The 12,664-nt window shown below is 48.3% G+C and overlaps 1 protein-coding gene across 1 annotated transcript in view; it reads left to right on the top strand.

Moving 5' to 3' along the window:
• The window catches only part of SHROOM2 (shroom family member 2), a 131,320-nt gene that overhangs the window by 84,373 nt on the left and 34,283 nt on the right, over positions 1-12,664 (top strand).

Here is a 12,664-nt window from a genome sequence, read left to right on the forward strand (position 1 = left end):
ACAGTTGGGTCAGTGGATTTTTCCGTTGCTTTGAAGAATGTCTAGTGATGGGTGTGATATTCAGAACCTCATAAGGTTCAGGTGCAGAAATATCCAATTTAGATGTTTGCTTTTAAGGGCCTTCTATAACGGGCTTTAGTTTCGTTGGGCTGTAAACTTGAGTGCTGTTGGCTGTAAGCGAGAGTATCCAGTCTTTACGCAGCCCCGCGGGACAAGAGTGGCATTTTGTGTAGGAGGTCCCTGCAGTTCACCGTCTGCGTGGCTGAGACCAAGCCTCCCCGGCTAAGAACGAACGCCGGGCGAATCATGCACCTACCGCACGCAGCCATTTCTGAGAAACACAATCAGCACTTTATTCCCAGAGCTGCTGCGTGAGTCCGCGCCCAGCCCCAGCTGTCCCCGTCTCGCCCAGCCCGCTGCCCGGCGCTGCCACTGTCACGTCACGAGGGGGCTCAGAGCCCTCTCGCTCGTGTGGATGCCGCGTGTGTCTGTGCACCTGCCCTGGGCACGGCCCTGCCACCGCGGGGGCGTAGCCCCTGCTGTGAACGGAGGCCTCCCGGGCAGCCGGCAGCAGCCCCGTGGGTGCATGCCGGTGCATGTGCGTGTGCATGCGTATGCACGTGCTGTCAGTGGCACTGTCAGTAGCCACAGGCTCACGAGCAGCAGCAGGGGGACCACAGGCTTCCTGTATCCCAGCACGTGCACGAGCTCTCCGAAGAAATTGGGACCGGAGCCTTCTGCTTTCGCGCTGCACAGCCGGCGATCTGTAGAATTGCGTGTGCGTTCAGAGGGTGGTGAGGCTCCTTGAAATTCCAGAACAGAAAGCCATTTTCCTCTTTTCTCACAGAATGTTTGTTTTTTCACGTATCGGTAAGAAATCCTGTACCTAAAACATGAAATCTGGGAATAAAAGAAATGAAAATTCAGGTCAAGGACTGTCTCTTTGCCCACTGCAACCGAAAGCCTGTAATGCAAACATTTAAAGACGCCTGATGTTTTGCATAAATTTAAAACAATGTAAATGTGTATAAAAAAATAGGAATTACTGAGGCACCTAATCAACTCAGTCAGTACGGTGTGCAATTCTTAATCTCCAGGTTGTGAATTTGAGCCCCATGCTGGACACAGAGATTACTAAAAAAATAAAATCTTAAAAAAAAAAAAAAGGATTACTGATCTGATAAGTGGTACAGGATAGTGAATGGTTTTTGTTTTTGTTTTTTGAAAGATTTATTTATTTATTTGACAGAGATCACAAATAGGCAGAGAGGCAGGCAGAGAGAGGGGGAAGCAGGCTCCCTGCTGAGCAGAGAGCCCGATGCAGGCCTCGATCCCAGGACCCTGAGATCATGACCTGAGCTGAAGGCAGAGGCTTTAACCCACTGAGCCGCCCAGGTGCCCCAGTGAATGTTTTTCATTGTAATCTGCTGAGACAACAGAATAGCATGGAGATAAGAGTTACCTGTCCATTCACATCACATGGAGAACATTTTTGTGAGGTTCAAGATTCTGTCCTGTGTGAAGATACGGAGGACAAAGGTTCTGCTCCCAAAGGACCTCACCATGTCAGAGGGAAGGCGAGACACCAGTACTTACCGTGAAAGTCATGACACATAATGAGAATTTTTGTAAAAAATTATGTGGTGCTTCCGAATCTTGGCGGAAAGACGGCGAGATGACTTCTGCCTGAGTACTGGGCAAGACAGGTAGTGTCTGATCCGAGAGGAGGCCAAAGCCAGGAGAGCAGATCCCACTGCGTTTGCTTACTTATAACTTTTTCTGTGGCAAGCAGCCCCCTTTACCCACCCACCCCCGGCCTCACCCCCCAGCTTCTCCTGTTTTCTCCCAGGTTTTGCACCAGCTCTCTGAGCTTAGTCATGACCGGCGGGAGTCTGCTTCCTGCCAATTCCCCCTGCCCCGACTGGGGTACCTCATAAGCTGGATGGAGCAGCTCGCTCGGGCTGTCCTAACCAAATGCCTCAGACTAGGCAGCATCGACAATGGGAATTTATTTTCTCAGTCTTCTGGAGGCCAGAAGCCTAAGATCAAGGGGCAAAGGGTCAGCGGCTTTGGTTTCTTCCAGGGCTTCTCTTCACAACTGGCACATCGCCACCTCCTTCTGGTGTCCTCGTGTGGCCTTCCCTTGGTGTGTCTCTGCCCAGTCTCTTGTAAGGACACCATTGAGACTGGATGAGGATTCACCCTGATGACTTCATTTTACCTTACTTATTACCTCGTTAATAACCCTGTCTCCAAATAGTCACATTCTGAGGTCCTGGGGATTAGGACTTCATCTTAGAAATTTTGGGGGGATTCAGTGACTCCATAACCCTGGGGAGAATCTCCTTTCTGCCTTATGCCTTGGAATCAGTGTGTCAGCTGCCTCGGTGCTTTTGGGAAGTGTCATCCTGTCATTGAACTGCTGAGGTCACACACCTGATGTGGGGGCATTTGAAACAAAAGGAAGAGGGAGGCTGCCATGCTCGAGTGTGGCTGGTGAAGAGGGGAGTTCAGCTAAACCTCTCTGGAGGGCTTTTGGGGGGCACATAACCAAGCCTTGCTGTTGCAGGCACCTTGTGATTCAGTGATTGCCCTGTTAAGCGTCCACCTTCTGAATATGTGGCCGTGGTGTGAGGAGGTGGGGACTCGGACACTCACCTGGGAGATGTATGCGTGCACCTCTCCTGCTTCTCACAGAGCCACCCCTACGCGGTCTGCTGGTCTTCCTGCCTGGATGGCTGCTAGAGCCTCCGAACAGAGCAGAGATGGCCATCCTGTCTTTGCTGCTCTGGCACCCCCTGTGCAGGACTCCTATCTGAGCCACAGTTTCCCTGGTCACCTTACTGCACAGGGCAAGGCTCACCTCCCCCTGGGCAACACATTGCTCTCTGAGGAGCTCTGCTTTGCCTCTCTGAGATCAAGTTAAAGCCTTCTTCATCCAAGCTTTCATCATCTCCAGGCTGGACCATGCCTGATACCTCCTTGCTGGTCTTGGAATAGAAATTAAATGATAATTGTCCCCATTCTCAAACAATGCAACAGCTTCTGGTTAGACTTGGAATAAAATGCAAGCGCCTGACCATGACCTGCAAGGCCCTTTGTGGCCCTCTTCGGGGCAGCCTTTATCATACTTTCCTTTTCCCATCCAGTCCCAGGACTCGTTGCCACCTTTCCATCCCTTGAACAAGCCAAGTTCATTTCTCCCTCCGGGCCTGATGGTTATTTAAAGGCTGTTCTTGAAATACCACAAGCCTACCTCGCGACACCTACCTAGCAAATGGCAACTGGGTGTTCTTGCTCAGCTGGGGGAGAGGGCCTTGTGTAAGCACAGTGACTGGAAGGTGGATGGACCAGTTGGCAAGTGGATGAATGGAGATATTTGTGGGTGGTGGTGGGTAGATGAATAGATGGATGGGTATCCACCCAACAGCCCTTGGTTCAGTCCTTGGTTTTGGCAAATAATGATCCGTGTTGGTACATTCCATGTGCTAAACTTTTATGTAACAGTTTAGTTTACACAACAGGAAGGGAAATGGGCTTGTCTTTCTGTCCTGGCATAAATTCAGAATCAAGACAAACATGTCAACGTGCATTTATGTGGTAGTGGCCTTGTTTTCCAGCATCCTATTTTAAAGCTTGCAAGAAAGCTAAGTTGTGCTGTGGTCAATTCTTGCTCTTGAGTTTGAGAGTTCAGTGAGTACTGTGTTCAGGGAGGCTCTGGTAGACCAAGGGAGAAGGGAGATCTGGGGGTGGAGCGCGGTGGCTGTGGGTGCTGGCAGGTTCCATCTTCATAGCTGCCTTGCGGGCATTTCCACCCCCGCCTTTGGGAGCTGCTGCCAGCGGGCTGGCACTGACCTGCAGGCTTGTATCTTGTTGGGACAGATGAGCGAGGGGGAGGAGAGTGAGAATATATCCCGAACCGCAACAACATGTAAAATTGAATCCGTATGGAATCGAGCTCGAATCCGTATGGAATCGAGCTCGTTAGGGAAGACGTGGTGCTTCAGTATAAAATTCATAAACAAACTAAACCGTGGGGGGTCACCTTCCTCTATGTTTTCCCTCAGTGTGTGCAGAGGTGAATGCAAAGACGGATTTGTCAGTTAGACAAGCTTCGTACAAACAGATTTAAAAGTAAGAGAGACTGTCCAGCCAAACTCTGCCCCTCATTTGCGGCTTTCAGGAAGACATTTGCTTTTCCTGGCCCTCAATTAGCTAAGGGGCAATTGCAGCTTTCCATTCTGAACTGCTTACAAAGCGAGCGCCGGCGCAGGCACAGACTAGGCGACACTCCCGCTGGGACGTTTTGCAGGGCGGAGCCAGCCTGAGGCAGAGCCCGCCCAGGAGGTGGTGGCGGTGCGACGAGTGCTAGTCGACCTGCCTGGGACCTCCCTCCGGCAGAGGAGGACAATGCCGGGCAGGGGTGGTGGGGGCCGGGGAGGGAGGGGGGGGGTGTGACTGCAGTTCTCCCTGAGGCTGGGAGAGCCACGTGGCTTTACCAACCGTGGGATCGGGGCTAGAGCCCGAGCACACATTGGCTTCCAGGCTGCTCTGGCCTGGCGGCTTCACGTTATTTGGAAAGCGGCGTGTGTGGGTTACAGGGCTTGCGGCTGGGGCGGCTGGAGGGAGCCGGAGCCCGCACTGCAGGAAGAGGCGTGCGGGCGGAGGGCAGGCGGTACTCCGTGCGCCGAGCACTGGGGGGCGGCCCCGGGGGAGGGACGGAGACGCGAACGGACCGCAGACCCAACTTCCGGGTTCCGGGTTCCGGCCTCTCCAAGAGCTGCAGGCGGAAGGCAACCTCGGCCACCGGAACTGCGGCGCTCTCGCGTAACTTCCGGCGCTCCCCCGGGGAGACCGTGTAGCCCCATGGGCAGCTGCGCCTGCGCCCGTGGTGGACGCCCGAGCTGGCGGGTCAGCCCCGGGACCGGACAGCAGGCCACGGCCGCCGCTTCCCAGATGGAGAGCCCTCCGCAGCTGTCCTGATGCATTAACCCTGCGCACGTTTACCCTTTATCTCCTCTGTCCACTTCACAGCTCTCTTCAGAGCTCAGGCCCTTGTCAGCCGGCCTTGGTTGAGTTTGCACCTAAAGAGACTCATCCGTGTTTCTGCCTTTCTCCAGAAATCCACCCAAACACACCGAGACCCGTCTCCTCTCCATTTTTCCAGCTGTGCTGCTCTCTCCTAGGCTGTATTTGAGGGCCGAGATGGCCCGGGGAGCACCCACTCACTCAGCCGTTCGGCTTTCCACACTCCTTAAATTGCTGCTGTTCATATCGTCAAAGGCATTGGCTAAGTCCGCTCTACGTCCTTTGAAGATAATCTTTGTTGCCTTTTGACTTTTGTGCGCTCTTCTGGTTGCTAGCGTAGTTAGGTGCTTTCCATCTTGGCTCAGGAACCAGGCTGTGTGAAGTATCCCGCCTCCAGTTCCTGTTCTTCCACTGGGACTGAATGTGGCGCTCTACCGACTATTAAGTTGGCTTTCTTGACATGAGTGGGTGAAGCCAAATGTGTAAAACCTCCGTGATCAACCCATGTTTGAAGTATATGCACATCTCAGGACGCCTAAGTGGAACTGTCCCTTAAGCTTCCAACTCTTGATTTTTTCTCAGGGTGTGATCTCTGAGTCCGGAGGTCCAGCCCCCCTCCTGGGCTCACACTCAGTGTGGAATCTGCTTGAGATTCTCCTTCTGTCTCTGCTCGTCCTGCTGGTGCTCTGTCTCTTTCAAATAAATAAATAAATTTTTTTAAAAGATTTTATTTATTTATTTGACTGACAGATCACAAGTAGGCAGAGAGGCAGGCAGAGAGAGGAGGAAGCAGGCTCCCTGCTGAGCAGAGAGCCCGATGCAGGGCTCCATCCCAGGACCCTGGGACCATGACCTGAGCGGAAGGCAGAGGCTTTAACCGGCTGAGCCACCCAGGCGCCCCTCAAATAAATAAATGAATCTTAAACATATGTACATCTTATCCATAAATTGTGTTCCCTCCCTTGCAGAAGGTACACAGCCTATGAAAGGGCATGGCCATGTCCTCCTAGGATGGTAATGAGACTAAGCATTGAGCAAAAGTGGACATTCTAGAATAATGGTAGACTGCAAACTTGCTTCACAGAGAGGGGCAAGGTTTGGGCAAACAAGGTCATCAGGGATGACACAGTAGGCGGCTGAATCCGTGCATTCCTTCTACACTTGCCTACCCCCAAGGCACCTTCAGTATCTTGCATTTTTAGAAACTTTGGAAAGGAGGCACCAGATGCAGGCAGCTACTTTGGGGCCAGGGGAAGGCAGCTTAATTGCAACAAGGTTTTCCTTTGTTCTTTTTCCTTTGTTGGTGTTTATTTTTATGTTAGAACTCTGAAATCATTGTGTGTGCTGAAGACCATCAGGGAGTGTCAGGCCCACTGATGCTGAGCTCCCTCACAAGGTGCCTGTGAGGACTGGACAGCCACCTGGTTCTCTGTTCTACCTTCTCCCCCTTAAAATCCACAGGCTTGTAGATACCTGTACACAGGGCTACAGTGGTTCGTCTTTGTCTGTGAGGTTACTCTAAATTACTTACCTTTTTTTATGGGATTGTAATGATTTATTTAATAGTAAGACTCACATAACCTAAAATTTACTATTTGAATGTGTATCATTGAGTGACACTTAGTATATTCGTGTTAGGCAGCCATCACTACTATGTAGTTCCAGAACATTTTGTCACCCCCAAAAGAAAATCACCTACCCACTGAGACTGAGCAGGGATTCTTGAACTGACTTGACTTTCTTTAACTTGAAAGATAACTTGAAGTGGTTTTCTCTGTGCATCAAGAATATGCCTTACTCAAACACGGTCGCCATCAGTTGGATGGGAGATGGATGTTTGGCTATCAGAACTTATTTCCCAGACTCAAAGTATTAAGTGGTTGTCAGATTCTTGCAGCTAGTCCCAAGTCAATTTAACACATAAATTTGCTGACGGTCCACACATCTGAATTAAAAAAGGAAAACAGGTCTGCAAGTCACCTGTTGCCCTTAAGCAATCTAAAGTGCATCCAAATATTTCTTTTTTTTTTTTTTAAGGATTTTATTTATTTATTTGACAGAGAGAGAGAGATCACAAGTAGGCAGAACAGCAGGCAGAGAGAGAGGGGAAAGCGGGTTCTCTGCTGAGCAGAGAGCCTGATGTAGGACTCGATCCCAGGACCCTGAGATCATGACCTGAGCCAAAGGCAGAGTTAACCCACTGAGCCACCCAGGCGCCCTGCATCCAAATATTTCTAAATCTTTGTTAAACCCCCACGTCCCCCAAGAATTCATAGAAGACCACACAGAGCCAGGAGCATGTCTTATGTCTGTGCCCACACCCCCATCCCTAGTAGCGCTCTTTCTCCTCCCACTCCCAGTACAGAAATCCTCACCACCTCCACCAGGATTCAGAGGAAGGGAAGATGAAGGAGGACACGGGCATGGATTGCGGCAGTGGTAGCCTGAGAATTCTCTCTAGTTCAAGTTTTCTCAAACAGCATTTGCAGCATATTCTTGGGAATATGCATGTTGTCCTCGTGAGTGTAATTTTCCATCTTTGTTTCCATATTAACCCTTAAGTTTATAACAGGATATTTTGATGGTTTGCAAGACCACACCTGGTACGTGCGGCAGTGTCTCCTTGCCAGCGCTAATACCATCGCTGTCCCCGGCTAAGAGGAAAGGATTTGTCCACACTCTCACGCAAACCAAGCTCTGTCTCTAGATGAGGGAAGAGACAGACAGGTGCCAGTCTCTCAGAGCTCTGTGACCTGTCTTTAGAAGAAAAGGGATGGATGAAATTAGTCCTTCTGTGGCATCTGGGAAACTGCAGTAGCTGAGATTGGGGACCGCAGGAGAAACAGCTCATTCCTAGGAAAACCCCGTCACTTGTCACGTTAAACATTTGCTTTATGGTTTTGTTCTTATATAATTGTAAGTGTGTTTTGTATTTCCTAGCCTAAGAGATGTGAAAATAAGGAAAATAAAATGTTTTGTATTTAGACATATTTCACAATACAGTAAAAAATAAAGCCATACACTGCATGATTCCGTATGTAGGCAGAATCTATAGAAACAGAAAGTAGATTCATTTGCTAAGAATTAAGGGTTGGGGGGAATGGGAATGACTGCTAGAGTTTGGTATGGAGTTTCTTTGGGGGGTGATGAAAATATTCTGGAATTAGATAGTACTGATGGTTGCATAACTGGTGAATATACTAAAAATTACTGAATTTTGTATACTTTCATAGGGTAATTTTATGGTATGCAGTACCATAATAATGGTACCAGTTTTTGTTTTATTTTTTTAAGATTTTGTTTATTTATTTGACAGAGATCACAAGTAGAGGGAGAGGAGAAAGCAGGCTCCCTGCCGAGCAGAGAGCCCCATGCAGGGCTCGATCCCAGGACCCTGGGACCATGACCTGAGCCGAAGGCAGAGGTTCTAACCCACTGAGCCACCCAAGCGTCTCTTAAAGATTTTTATTTATTTGACAGAGACACGTATCCCTGTCTTTGACATGGACCATTTGTGCGCTTGAAGAATTCCACAAATAAAAAGGGAACAGAACAAGATAAGTACCCTAGCACTTCCATTCCAGAAGATCTCTGTCCCCCAGCCTCTCAGGTAGTCTTGGTCAAACCTTAAGCCCTTCCCGAATCTCTTCACCTAACGTGGCATGCCAGACTTTATAGCCTGAGGGTGCCTTCCCTACCCCACGCCACCACTGCAAGGCAGAACATCACAAAGGAGCTGTGGTCAGAACTCTCTACTCCCACGCTGTGAAGGAGCCACGGCCACGCCTAGTTGGGTGGACAGAGTAAACTCCTGAAGTCCAACTGCTGCTGCCCCCGGAGACAAGTAAAACAAAGACAAGAGAAATGGATCTTATTTTTGCAAGAGAATCATAAAAAAAGCCTCTCTATGGGGCGCCTGGGTGTCTCAGGTCGTGATCCCAGAGTCCTGGGCTCGAGCCCCGCATCAGGCTCTCTGCTCAGCAGGGAGCCTGCTTCCCCCACTCTCTCTGCCTGCCTCTCTGCCTTCTTGTGATCTCTGTCTGTCAAATAAATAATATACTTGACAAGTATTTCTTTTGTTTTTTTAATACTTATTTTTTTATTTGACAGAGATCACAAGTAGGCAGAGAGGCAAGTGGAAGCAGGCTCCCTGCTGAGCAGAGACATCCCCCCCCCATACGGGGCTGGATCCCAGGACAGCAGGACCATGACCTGAGCCAAAGGCAGAAGCTTTAACCCACTGAGCCACCCAGGCGCCCCTAAACATAGCTTTTTTTAAAAAGCTTACTTGTTTTTTATAAAGCTGTTCTTTTTTTAATTTTTACTAATTTTTGAAGATATTATTTATTTATTTGACAGAGAGAGAGGGATCACAAGTAGGCAGAGAGGCAGGCAGAGAACGAGATCACAAGTAGGCAGGCAGGAAGAAAGGGGGAAGCAGGTTCCCTGCCGAGCAGGGAGCCCGATGTGGGGCTCAATGCCAGGACCCCAGGACCATGACCTGAGCCGAAGGCAGAGGCTTTAACCCACTAAGCCACTGAGGCACCCCTACGACAAGTATTTCTAATGTAAAGTCTCCAAAGTATTAAAATAGCACAAGCAATGTAAATGACTGTCTTAGATCCCCTGATAATTATGCCTACTGTAGTAAACATGGGTGTATGAAAACCCAAATTACTAATCTGAGTGTTGTAAAAGTGCTTTCTCTTTGGAAATAATACACTGAGGGCATTCTTTAAAAGTCCTCAAGCACAGGCAGCCCGAGGTGTTGTTTCCCAGTACCTTCTGTAATCAAAGTACCCAGTACTGCGTGCAGTGGATGGCTGGGTTTAGGCCCCGGTGGAGGATATACAGAATGAGCCTGGAACATCTTGTAATGCCAAAAAGTAAGGGAGAACTAAACCCAACGAGCCCAACAATAAGGATATGTCAAAGGGACTCAGAGCTTCCTGTGACCGGAGTTGAAGCAGGTGCAACAAAAAAATAAGTAGTGTTAGATTATAAGCCTGTGTATAAATTAAATATTCCTGAGTCCATACTGATCTACATGTATGATCGAATAAATAAGTGGAGAGAAAAGAGACCAAAAAATTCCAGATAATCTGTGTAGATCCTCTGCCTTCGTGGAGGTGTATGGGTAACCTCCTTCCAGAGAGGGCAGAGTGGCAAGGAGGAGGGAGAGAAGGCGCTGATGATGGAGAAACTGACCGAGGCTAACCCCTGCCAGGCGATGCACGGAGAGCAGCTGCATTGACAGCCTGACCTTTGAGATCCTATGAGAATGGCACTTTTTACCTTTGTGATTTCCCCAACATCTGTAATCATATAGATAGATGCTTATAAATCTATAATCTGACCAAATCTATAATCCTGACCAAAACATCAGACTAATCCCAGTCGAGAGACATTCTGCAGTGCCCGACAGTGCTCCTCAGCGTTGTCAAGGGCATCCAGAACAAGGAAATTCTGGGAAGCTGTTCCTTAGGGGAAGCCAAGGAGATGTGACAACTAAATGTAATGTTCCCTTGACAGGGTCCTGGAACAGAAGAAGGACATTAAGTAAAAAAAATATCTGAATCAAGTGTGGACTTTAGTGAATATTAATATCCCCAGATTGGCTCATTAATTGTAACAAATGTTACCACACTAAGGTGTAAGGTGTTAACTGTCGGGGAGACCAGGTGTTGGCTATAATCAGAACTTCCTTCTTGTAATTTTTCTGTAAATCTGAAAACATTCTAAAATAAAGTACTCATTTAAAATTGTAATTTTAATCCCAGGGTACTGGGATCGAGCCCCGCATCGGGCTTTCTGCTCAGCGGGGAGCCTGCTTTCCCCCTTCTCTCTGCCTGCTGCTCTGCCTACTTGTGATCTGTCTCTCTGTGTCAAATAATAAATAAATAAAATCTTTAAAAAATAATAGGGTGCCTTCATGGCTCAGTGAGTTAAACCTCTGCCTTTGGCTCAGGTCATGATCTCAGGGTCCGGGGATCGAGCCCCACATGGGACTCTCTGCTCAGCAGGGAGCCTGCTTCTGCCTCCACCTGCCTCTCTGCCTACTTGTGATCGATCTCTCTCTCTCTCTGTGTCAAATAAATAAATAAATTCTTTTAAAAACCATAATAAATAAAAATTGTAATTTTTTGAGATTTTTATTTATTTTTTTTAAGATTTTATTTATTTATTTGACAAACAGAGATCATAAGTAGGCCGATCCCAGGATCCTGAGATCATGACCCAAGCCGAAGGCACAGGCTTAAACCACTGAGCCACCCAGGTGCCCCGAGATTTTATTTTTAAATAATTTCTACACCCAGCGTGGGGCTTGAACTCAGAATCGTGAGATCAAGAGTCCCATCTCTACTGACTGAGCCTGCCAGGTGCCCCTAAAATCATATTCTTACAATGCATGTTGAGTTATTCAGTCTGTAAATAGCAGGAACATGCCTTTTGAGCAGTGAGTGTGGTGAAATACCTAATCAGCCATCAGATTCTTACCTGATGTGTGTTAACCCTGCACTAAGGGTTAAGGTCACCGAGATGGCCCGGGGCAGATGGTGCCCTTTCTTAGGAGGAGGATTATGTCCTTAGTGGAGTAATCAGTGGAGATGAGAAGTTGTAGGAAGAATGTAAGCTTTGGGGTTGAAGACACAGGTTCAAATTCTCGTTCTTCTTTTCACTGTGATTGCATCAGGCTACCTAAGTTAATAACCTCATGTCCCCGGCTGACGAGATACCATAGCAACCTTCCTTGCAGACTGCTCTAAGTGCTGACTGGGTATAACATTCAAGCTCGGTGCTTAAGATCAAGCAGGTGTGGAAAAAAAGGAAAAGTCGCTCTTATAAATAGAGCCGTAATCTAGGACATACTGCAGGGTAGCCTGTGTCACTTGATTAAATGAGCAAGGCTCGGAAATCATGAATTCAGAAGAGGCTGACAGAAGAAGGTTGAAAAGAGAAAACCGGTTCTGAAGGGTAAGCACAAGACGGGGAGGGCTCGGGGCTCTCAGTATGGGAAGGGGCTGTTAGGGACAGCGGTAGGGGGGTGCTTTCCGCTTGGGGGTGGCACTGAGGTCTTGGGCTGCTTTAGGAAGGGAGGGCAGGGACTTTAAATACGGATCATTGTGAAGTGACAGGCTGGTAAGTCACAGTCAGCCTGTGACTTCTTTGTCTTCCTCACTGAATGCTTTGCACACAGTAAAACTTCCGGAAATACTTTGTTAGTTGTTTGCTGGATTATGTTCCCAGTGAGTGTGTAATAAACCCAAAAGGACAAATAGGATACAGATAGATATAAATTAGGCTATTCAGTGGGACTTTTTTCTTTCATTTGTTCCATCTGATTTTATAATGGTTGGATTGAACTGTGTATCACACATACTATGTGATTAGCATAGTTAAATAGTAAAGCTGCGTGAAATGTGTTCTGTGGGCTTTCCTCTATTTTCCCCCTTTTTAAAGTATAAGGAGGAAGACACCCAAGGCTTTTGGGGTTTTAAAAAGGGCAAGTCTTTCGGGGGTCTAAGCATAGAAGCCTTGGGAATGTTCACCCTGAGGCCAGGAGGAGTTGTTTGAGTCTCGGAGGTTAGAGTTGACGGAGCCTGCGTGAACTTGTCCATCACGAGGCGGCAGGCAC

This window comes from Mustela putorius, unplaced genomic scaffold, assembly GCF_011764305.1.
Source record: "Mustela putorius furo isolate JIRA1106 unplaced genomic scaffold, ASM1176430v1.1 tig00003836_pilon_pilon_pilon, whole genome shotgun sequence".
In the NCBI taxonomy this organism is placed as follows: Eukaryota; Metazoa; Chordata; class Mammalia; order Carnivora; family Mustelidae; genus Mustela; species Mustela putorius.